The following is an 11,651-nucleotide window of genomic DNA, read 5'->3' on the forward strand; positions in this document are numbered from 1 at the left end:
AAAGAGAAAATGATTTAGTCAAAATGTTACGTGGGTATTTTTTTTCTTAGTGCTTTGTACTCTGAATTGCTTCCCTGACCTTCCACATAAAAGTAAGGCCTCTACGTATTTCGGATTGTGAGAATTTCCAATCACTCAAAGATGACCATAATACTTTCACAATACATTTTCAATTGTTTATGACTAAAAACATGTTTTTAGCATGGTGCTGCATGCCTGTAATCCCAGCTACTTGGGAAGCTGAGATGAGGAGGATCTTGGTTCAAGACTAACCTGGGCAAATGGGTCACAAGACCCTACCTCAAAATTAACCAGAGAAAAGTGGACTGGAGATGTGACTCAAGCCATAGTGTGCCTCCTTAATAAGTGCAAAGCCCTGAGTTCAAATCCCAGACCCACTATTTATATTAAAGTTTGTTGTCTTGAACTGATCTCCAAATTTCACATGGGAATAAAAAGGAGTACCAAATGTTACTCCTGTTTCTCTTTTCTCTATGCTCTTTTTTTTAAAAACTCAAATGAGTTCCCAATTCTTTATTCTTATTGACATATCTCCTGATGTGTAAAATGTTCATGTTTTACCTTGGTTTCTTCCACTCTGACTCTCCCTTACATCCATCCCCATCTCTTCAAGAGATGACTTTCAACATGCAGATCTCCTCAAGTAACTTACCACTTTTTATTGGCTTCCTGATTTTTTACACCCTGCCATTCAGAAAGTGAGTAATGGTTACTTTAATGTGAACACTAGTAGTTCTTTTGGATTTAGGCAAGAAAACTAAGGATGGCTATAAATATGTATCAATTTATAAGTTATTTATTAATAACAGTGAGCACGCAAATTTTAAGTTACTGAAATTAGTCAAGTATTTAAGTGCAAAACCACCGGCTGATCAGTGATATAGCATGCTTACCATCAGTCTTCCCCATGCACTTACACATAGTGTTTGGTTGTATTTCCATTAACCTGAACTGTACAGTTTTTTGTGGGTTTTTTGTGCTGTACTAGAGTTTGAACTCAGGGCCTACACCTTGAGCCACTCCACCAGCCCTTTTTTGTGATGGGTTTTTTTCTAGACAGGGCCTCACAAACTATTTTCCTGGGCCTACTCTGAACCCCGACACTCCTGATCTCTGCCTCCTGCATAGCTAGGATTACAGGCATGAGCACCATAGCACCCAGCCCTATGTCATCTTTGGAGAAATGTCTATTTGGGTCATTGTTTAATTTAATTGGATTTTTTTCTGTTTAGCTGTTTGAGTTCCTTATATATTCTGAAAATTAATACCTTGTTGAAAAATAGTTCACAAATATCTTCTCTTGTTCTGTAGGTTGACTTTATACTCTATTGATTGTTTTTCTGTACAGAAGTTTGTTATTATTGTAATGGGTGTACATTGTGTGTGTGCATAAATATACATATATGTGTGTGTGTATATATATATGATGCAGGCTTGTTATATATAATACTTGTTGTGGAGGTTTATTTCCTCTATGTCTAATTTTCTGAAGGCTTTATTAAGGTGGAATGTTGAATTTTACCAAATGACCTTTATGCATCTATTGAGATATTCATATGGTTTTTAATCCTTCATTATGTTGATATGACGAATTACATTTTTCTATTCACATATGTTGAATGCTGCATCCCTAAAATGAAGTACCCATGATCAGGGTTTTTTTCGGTGGACTCCAGCATTGTTTAGCTGAAATTCAAGGACTGGGGGTTGGCTCAAGTGGTAGTACACTTCCTAGAGGACCTGAGGTCAATCTCCAATACCTCAAAAAAAAAGAAGAAATATATTTTTCTGATAAAAAATGTAGCACCTTCTGCTAGCTTTTGATTTCTATTTGCATGGTATACCTGTTACACCCCTTCACTTTCAGTGCATGTGTATTTTTGCTAGAAGTAGTTTTTTTCTTTTCTTTTCTTTGGTGGGACTGGGATTTGAACTTTGCACTTTGCAAGTGCAAAGCCACACCTCCAGTCCATTTTGGTCTGGTTATTTTGGAGATGGGTTTTCTGGAACTATTGGCCCTGGCTGGCCTCAAACTGTGATCCTCTGATTTTTTTTAACCTCAGCCTCCCAAGTAGCTAGGATTGTAATCCTAGCATGAACCACCAGTGCCTGGCCTCTTTTGGTAGTTTTTGTTTGGTGCTCTACATTTGGGTTCTGTATTTTTATGTGGTTCAATGGTGGCAATTATTGAACCACATAGTTTTTTTCCACTTATAGTGGAAACTATATACTGTAAACATTTCTTGTAAGGCTGATCCAGTGGTGATAAATTTCCTTCATTTTTGCTTTTCTTGAAAACTCTTTTAACCTTCATTATTGAAGGATAGATTTTTCTGGGTATAGTGTTCTTTTTTTTTTTTCCTATTTCTTTGGTGGCACTGGAGTTTGAACTCAGGGCTTCACGCTTGCAAAGCAGGCGCTCTACCACTTGAGCCATGCCTCCAGTCCCTAGTATAGCATTCTTGACTGGCAATTTATTCAGAACTCTGAATATATAATTCTATTATGTCAGATCTTTAATGTTTCTGTTGAGAATTTTGTTCTTCCTCTTAAGGATGTTCGTGTCTTTATTCTTTCTTCTGAAGTTTTTAGAATTCTCTCTTTGTCTTACACTTTTGGCAGTATGACTGTACTACAACTCAATCTGTTTTGGTTCAATCTATTAGGAGTCCTTTGAGCTTCCTGGATGGATGTCCATCTCTCTCTCTCATGATTGAAAATTCTTTTGTTAAATATGTATTTTTATGTTCCTTCTGTTTTCTACTTGGAACACGCATAATGCAAATGTTTGCTTCCTTAATGACGGAAAATACATATGAAAGGCTTAGTCACTTTTTATATTTTCCCATTTTAACTCTGTTTGGGTTGTTTTTATTTCATTCATTAAGTGCTTTACCTTTAAAATTCCTTTTTGGTTCTTTTTCCGTGGTCTTTCTGCTTTGTTCAGTGTCTCCTACATATCCTGAGTTGTTTTTTTATGTCTGCTATTCTCTTGTCTCCTTACGTTTTTCTAAAAATCATTACTTAAATAATTTCTCACACAGTTAAATTCTATTTAAGTGTGAGATTCCAGCCTATGGAGAACATGAGTGTAAAACCCTCTCTAACAGAAGTTTTAAATTGGTCCATTATCACATCCTGAAGTGGAAATGTTTCTTTCTTCAGTGGATCTAACTTAGCATTTTGGCACAGATCTTACATTAGTTTGCATTTATAGGGCATTGCATTCCCAAACCTGGGTTGATCTTCAAGTTGGAACAAGGATTTTGGCCATGGATGGTAGCAGAAGGCCCAAACCAAGCCTTCCAGGTCAGTCGGTGAGCACTGGGTAGGGAGATCAAGAGGAAGAGAACTATTCAGATATTGACCATGTTTAGCTGATTTCAACCAGCATTTTTTCCATGTACATTCCTGAGCACAACTAGTCTCATGTAACACACACTAGTTTTATACAGTTGTCAAAGATGGTCTTTACATGTAAATCCACCGCTGTTTTTGTTGACGCCACAGATTTCCTAGATTTGCCAAATATCTGATTCCTTTGTGGAATCAGATACTTTCCTCCATCTTCCTTCCTTCCTTCCTTCTTTCTCCTTTTCTTACCCTTCCTCTCCCTTTTCTTTCGTTCTCCCTTTCCCTTCCTCTTCCCTTCCCCTCCCTTTCCTTTCCCTTCCTATTCCTTTCCTCCTTTTCTTTTGGGGTTGAACTCAAGACCTCTTACTTGCTAGGCAGGTGCTCTGCCACTTGAACCACTCTACCAGCTCTATTTTTACTTCTTGCAACACTTCCTAAATGATCACCTCATGGACACTGTCTTTGTATAACTGTGATATCAATAGTCAAACAAGCTGGGTGCTGGTGGCACACACCTGTAATCCAGCTACTCAGAAGGCAGAGATCAGAAAGATAGAGATTTGAGGCCACCCCTGACAAATAATGCAAGAGACCCTATCTCAAAAATACCCAACACAAAAAAGGGTTGGTGGAGTGGCTCAATTGGTAGAGCAATCTCTAGCAACCATGAGGCCCTGAGTTCAAACCCCAGTGCTGCCAAAAAAGGAAAATTATCAGCATAAAGAAGTTGCTTTAATTTGATATATTCAAATATTTAGTATACTTTAAAAAAAAGAATTTCATTTTATTTTATTGTTTTTACATTTACATATATGTGTATACATGTCTATGTATACATTAGGGCCACCCCTCCCCGCCCCCCACTTCTGGGCAGAATCTGTGCCATCCCTCATTCTCCAATTTTGTTGAAGAGAAAAGATATGAGATAATAAGAAAAACAGCATTTTTGCTAGTCTGAGATAAAGATAACTATACAGAGACATTCCTAGCATTGCTTCCACGCACATGTGTATTGCAACCCACATTGGTTCATCTCTACCAGACTTCTTCACTACTTCCTGGTCCCCTTCCCATAGTGGCCTCTGCCAGTTTAAGATTACTATATTCCCTCCTATACATTGAGCACATCAAACACATTCAATCTTTTTTAAACGTTTTTCTAAGTATATAATGGTTGTACAGGGATTTCCTTGTGACATTTTCATATATGTGTTTAAGGTACCCTAGTTTAGTACATCTCCTCCATTATTCTCCCTCTTCCTCCTCCTTAAAATGACTTTAACAGGTTTCAATGTTCCATATTCATTCATGTATAGAAAATACATCAACCATCCTGGCACCAGTGGCTCATAGCTGTAACCCTAGCAACTCAGGAGGCAGAGATCAGAAGGATTGCGGTTCAAAGCCAGCCCAAGCAAATAGTTCTCAAGACCCTATCTCGAAAAAAACCCATCACAGAAAAGGACTGGCAGAGTGGCTTACGTGGTAAAGGCCCTCTTTAGCATGTGGGAGGCCCTGAGTTCAAACCCCAGTCCCGCTATTAGAAAGAAAAAAGCTATTATGATCTTCTCTATTAGGATTTAAGAAGAGATTATGATACAAATTGCTGTACAGATACAACAGTAAAACTTACATGAGGGAAAATGGTTTGAAGTTGTATGTGCGTGGTAACACTAATGAATGTCTGAGGAATAACCTTGAAAGATTATAAAGGTAGTTTGATTCATGATGGCAATAAGATATTTTAATATAACTTCTTAGGAGATGAAAAACTAACTTGTTAATGTACAAGTTTTTGAAATATTTAAAAAATATTTCTAAATAAAATGTGCAGAACTTTTGAGGAAAAGAACACATTTTTTTTTCCTTTGGTACTGGGGTTTGAACTCAGGGCCTACACCTTGAGGCACTCCACCAGCCCTTTTTTGTAATGGTTTTTTTTTTTTTTTTTTGAGATTGGATCTCACAAACTATTTGCCCAAGCTGACTTTGAACCACAATCCTGATCTCTGCCTCCTGAGTTGCTAGGATTATAGGCATGAGCTACTGGTGCCTGGCTGCACATATTTTAAAATTAGAATAAAATATGCCTAAAAATGAATTTATATATTCAAATTTGAGGAAAAGAAACACCCAGAATCTTTTTTTTTTTTTGGCGGTATTGAATTTGAACTCAGGGCCTCACACTTGCTAAGCTCTAACACTTGAGCCACTCCACCAGCCCACCCAAAATCTTCTTGACACAAGGAAGGTCTGTCTTCTCAGATATTGGGAGCGGGTGACAGCATTCACTGCCCAGTGCAGCAGAACACACTCTTCTAGGTTTTTTTTTCTTTCTTTGGTGGGACTGGAGTTTGAACCCAGGATTTCAAGCTTGCAAAGCAGGTGCTCTACCACTTGAGCCACACCTCCAGTACATTTTTCTGTGTTTATTTTGGAAATGGGGGGTCTCATGAACTATTTGCCTAGGCTGGCCTTGAACCTTTATCCTCCCAACTAGCTAAGATTACAGGCATGAGCCCCCAGTGCCCAGCTTATAGTTGTTTTTGATGGCACCATTGTAGCTGTCATGTAATCAGGAACACAAAAACTCACATCAAGGAACAGGTGTTAACTATATTATCAGGACTGTATTAATTCATTCTATAGGGGAGGGGAGTCAGAGCACCAGAGAATATTCCTAAGCACGACAGTCCAAATCCACTGCCAAACAGACTTGTTAGGGTTTGTGGGAACATTCTAAGACATGGAGCATTCATGTGGAGCTGGTAGAAAAATCATGGAAACTGACACCTCTCAGAACATGGAAGTCAGGTGGTTTGGAGAACAGCCTTGATTGGTGGAGTGTGACTGGTCTTACAGCTTCTGGCCAGTTACTCCATCTGCCAGCAAGCTGCCATTTAGTTACTCTGTGCCAAATGGCAGCACAAAATGCCCTTCTTCCCATGGTCTGACACTGCCTGCAAGGTCTGATGCAAGCAGGACTGAATATCCATAAACATAACCTGGTCAAGGTCTGTGTCTTATATTTGAGCCTGTATTTACTTCTGTTTTGATGCTAGGTGACGCTCTGGGTCAGGTTTCATCTATAGACAGAGCCATAAAAATTCTGGCTTGGCAAGCAGCGGTGATAACTTTGGTTATTGGATGAGTTGGTGATGGATGCAAATCTCTAATGTTATTGACTGCTCTGTCAGTAATCTATGAAAATTCATTCAAGCTGGATTTTTTTTTTGCATATAGGGCTTTAAACTCAGGGTCTCACACTTACAAAGCAGGCACTCTACCACTTGAGCCACTCCATCAGCCCTTTATTGTGAAGGGTTTTTTTCAAGATAGGGTCTTGAAAACTATTTGCCTGGGCTGGCTTTGAACCTCAATCCTCCTGATCTCTGCCTCCCGAGTAGGCTGGATCACAGGTGTGAGCACTGGTGACCAGCTCAAGCTGTATTCATATGTCATTCTTTGAGCTGTGAGTTCTATCCCTGTTCAGAAGCACACATTTCTTCTATACCTCAGAGGGAGGTTCACACAATTGGCAAGAAAAGAGTCAGGAAAATGGGCTGAAAGCTGGTGTTTGCAAACCCCAGATGCTTTTGTCTCCTGCATGGTGGCTCCCAACCTGACAAAAGGCTTCATTTCAGTCTTTCAATTCTCATGCACGATAGACTATTGACAAATTCTAACATAGGACCATAAAGGGAACAGATTCTGGAACATCTACTTCCCAACACTGCCACCAAAGATAGATGAGACTGCAACTACAATGATAGATTTCATTTCTCTTATTATGGGTCTCTCTTTTGTTGTTTTTGGTGGTATTAGGGTTTGAACTCAGGGACTCACACTTGCTAGGCAGGAGCTCTACCACTTTAGTCACTCTACCAGCACTTCATTGTGTGTGTTGGGTATTTTTGATATAGGGTCTCACTTTTTGCCTGGGCTGGCCCAGAACCGTGATCCTCCTGATCTCTGCCTCCTGAGTACCTAAATTTACAGGCTAACATTAAGGCACCAATGCCTGGGCCAAAGTGAACTTTCCAAATAAGGATTCACATGAGACTATATGGTAAACTTTACCTACTTACAAACTAATAGTCATTTTAAAAGAAAAAAATTCAATAGGTAGCTACTCAGGAGGCTGAGATGAGGAGGATCGCGGTTCAAAACCAGCCCAGGCAAATAGTTCAAGACCGTATCTCGAAAAACCCTCCACAAAAATAGGGCTAGTGGAATGACTTAAGGTGAAGGCCCTGAGTTCAAGCCCCAGTATCACAAAAAAAAATCAATAGGGCTGTTTCAAGTGGTAGAGTGCATACCCTAGCAAGTGTGAGGCCTGGAATTCGAACCCCAGAACCACAAAAAAAAAAAAGAAAGAAAACCTCTCCATATATTATATATTTAAGTTTGCTCATGGGTTATACACACTTCAACACAGAAAGATAAAATCAAGTGACTTAACAAGAACACAGTACCCATTCAACTCATAAAGTGTTGTTTTTAAATACAAATTTCTCACCTCAAAGATTCTTTGTGGAGCCAGGTGCCAGTGGCTCATGCCTGTGATCCTATCTATGTGGGAGGCTGAGATTGGGAGAATTGTGCTTCGAGGCCAGTCCAGGTAAATAGTTCCTGAGACCCCATCTCTAGGATAACTAGAGGTATGGAGATGTGGCTCAAGCAGTAGGATAACTAGAGGTACGGAGATGTGGCTCAAGCAGTAGAGAAAACCCAAGTTCAAACCCCAGTCCCACCAAAAAAAGGGCTGGGGATGTAGCTTAGTAGTAGACTTGCCTAGCATGTGCAAAGCCCTGAGTTTGATCCTCAGCCCTGAATATACAAAATTGCACCTGGGGATGGAGCTCAGTGGTATAGCGCTTGCCTAATTCATGTGAAGCCCTGAGTTCAAGATCAAGAAGTATAAAAGTATAATCCAATGATCCACATTTTAAGGATGCTGAGGGAGAAGATCACAAGTTTGAACAGGCCAACCTGGGCTACTTAGTGAGACACTGACTCAAAATAAAATTTACAAAACAAAACAAAAAGACTGGCAGATATAACTCAGTGGTATAGCACAAAGTGCCACAAAGAAAGCCAGATCAAAGCCAGAAGGAATGACAACAAAGAACAAAAGATGGAAATAATTCAAATGAGAGTATCATGTAACATAAACCTGACATTCTCACAAGTTTCAGACTGGTTATTAGTATGGATGACAAAATAAGCCTTCTTTGACCTCCCCTCAAAGGAACTTCTTTCAATCCAGAAGGAATAAAAACGTACAACGGGTAAGGGAGGCCTAGCCACAGTCACAAGAGGCCAGGAGGAAACTCCAACACCTCAGAATTGTCGCTTTACAATGGCTCCTTACAGAATAATTTAAAAAAACATAAAACTATGAAAAATAGTCACATTTGAAGAACATTTTGATTCACCCATAAACCCAACAGAATTCAAAAAGAGAAAATGTAATGGATTTAATGTAAAAACACTACCTGTTAAACCCCTGTACTCTTGCTTAATGGGGGCTTCCTGAATTACCTCAATTCAATATCCAACTGCAAGAGTAATAAGTGGAAATCCATTTTCCAGGGATATACTTCAAGTAACAGCAACTGGAAGGGCATGGTTTTTCACACCTTAATCCCATGTACTCAGCATGCTGAGGCAGTAGGATCACAAATTTGAGGCCAACCTGGATGGACAAGTAAGTGAGACCATATTCAAAATAAAATAAAGGCTAGAGATGTAGCTCAGTGGTAAAGTCTCACAAAAAGGTTCTGAGTTCAATACCCAGTACCAGAAAAAAAAAATGAGCAGGGCTGCTAGAGTAGCTCAAGTAGTAGGACACCTACCTAGCAAGCATGAGGCCCTGAGTTCAAGCCCCAGTACCACCAAAAAAATAAGCAAATGATGTATTTATAAGGTTCAGACATTTTTCATGATGTGAATTTTGTGGAATATACAAGGGTTAATTTGCATAAGAATTTTCTATATTGTTACATTAATAAGCATCTCTGCAGTGAGTCTGCCCAAGAATCTCGTTTCACATGAGGAACTAAGTATCACATGAGTATTCAAAATTAGAAACTTTCCATGGTGTCTCCTTTTTGCAGGGTTATATATTTTTGCAGCCTTGTATTTCGCAAGGATGTGTGCCATGGGCTTTCCCACATTGCTTACATTCAGTAAATTGCTCTCCATTGTGTGTTTTGTGTGTGTTTATAAATGGACTTTTATACATTATTTCCATGTAAAGGGTTTTTCTCCTGTGCATTGTCATGTGTCATTAAAAGGCTATGTGACTGCTGATGGCTCTCCCGTACTGCTGATTATCATAGAGTTTCTCTTTACTTCCTTCTGGTTAATATCTGGAGAATTCAATTTTTTTCATATGTTTTATACTCACAGAAATTTTTCTACAATAAGTCTATATTTTTTTGAAGTTTTATCAAGGATTTATTTTAGTATAACGGGATAAACTAGTCAAGATTGGGGTGGTGGTGGAGAGAAATATCTTGTTCCCCAAGTAGGAAATGGGAGCAAAGATTCCAGATTTTTTTTGCAGTAGTAGAGCTTGAATTTACAGCCTCTTGCTTGCAGCAAGCTCTAACACTGGAGTCACTCACTAGCTCCTTGCTCCTTCTCTATCTTCAAAGGGAAATGGGACAGCTGATAGCTTTACCACTGTCCAATGTGAACTCCTCCATATATTTGGAAGGAAAAACTTGCTTTGTCAAATTGTTGGTATTTGTCAGTTTTCCGGTGGGAATTCTTTCAGGTTCAAAAGAAATTAAGAGCCCGGCACCAGTGGCTCACATCTGTAACCCTGGCTACTCAAGAGGCAGAGCTCAGGAGGATCCCAGTGAGGCCCAGTGGGGCAAATGCTTCCCGAGACACTGTTGAAAAATACCCAACACAGAGCCAGGAGCTGGTGGCTCATGCCTGTAATCTTAGCTACTCAGGAGGCAGAGATCAGGAGGATCACAGTTCAAAACCAGCCTGAGCAAATAGTTCACAAGATTCTATCTCAAGAAAACCCTTCACAAAAAAGGGCTGGGGGAGTAGCTCAAGGTGTAAACTCCTGAGTTCAAGCCCCAGTACCACAAAAAAAAAAAAAAAAAAAAAAGAAAAGAAAAATACCCAACATAAGAAAGGGCTGGCAGAGTGGGTCAAGTGGTAGAGCACCTGCCTAGCAAGCCCAAGGCCCTGAGTTAAACCTCAGTAGTGCCAATTAAGGAAAAAAAAAAGAGAATTGGGGCAACTTATGGCTGTATGACATTGTTCAGACTCACAGGTTTTCCCTCCAGTGTGAATCCTTTCATGTATTAAAACTACAACTCAATTTAACTCAATTGGGGTGTTTTTTGGTGGGACTGGGGTTTGAACTCAGGGCTTTGTGATCTACCACTTGAACCACACCTCCAGTCCATTTTACTCTGGTTATTTTGGAGCTGGTGTCTCATGGACTATTTGCTCTGACTGGGTTTGAACTGCAATCCTCCAGCTCTCAGCCTCCCAAGTAGCTCAGATTACAGGCATGAGTTACTGGTGCCCGGCTGCACTAAGTTCAGTAAAGCGTTCTAAAATAACTAAAGCAAATGAGGGCCTTGCCATATTGCTCACACTCATGGGATTTCAGTCCAGTGTGGGCTGTCACATGAATGTGGAGAAGAAAAAAAAGAGTGGGGTTGGGATGTAGTTCAGTGGGAAACTAGTCTAGCATATATGAGGGCCTATCTTCAATACTCAGAACTTCAAAAAAAAAAAAGGGAGGGAATGGAAGGGAAAGGGAAAGGGAGGAAAGGGGCAAGAAAGGAAGGAGGGATGGGGAGGGAAACTTATGAAAAAGGAAGAGAGGAATGGAAAGAGAAAAGAAAAAAAGAAAAGAGCCCAGCGCTGGTGTCTCAAGCCTGCAATCCTAGCTACTAAGGAGGCAGAGATCAGAGAGGATCGCAGTTCAAGGCCAGCCCAACACAATGGATGGTGGAATGGAGGAAGTGGTAGAATGCCAGCCCCACAAGCATGAGGCCCCAAGTTCAAATCCCAGTATTACCAAAAATAAGGGAAAGGGAAAAAGAAAGAAAATGGCATCCACTCTTGAAAATGAGTAAGTAAAATTGTCTGTTCATGAGTTACCAGCCTGACCTTCTATGAGAAAACCATTCCACAAAGGGTGAAACTGTCAGATTTAATAAAGGAATTCAGTAATGGTACTGAATACAAAACAAATACACAAAAATCAGTTGCATACCCCAAATCTCAGCAAATAC

Source organism: Castor canadensis, chromosome 14 (genome assembly GCF_047511655.1).
Source record: "Castor canadensis chromosome 14, mCasCan1.hap1v2, whole genome shotgun sequence".
Taxonomy (NCBI): Eukaryota; Metazoa; Chordata; class Mammalia; order Rodentia; family Castoridae; genus Castor; species Castor canadensis.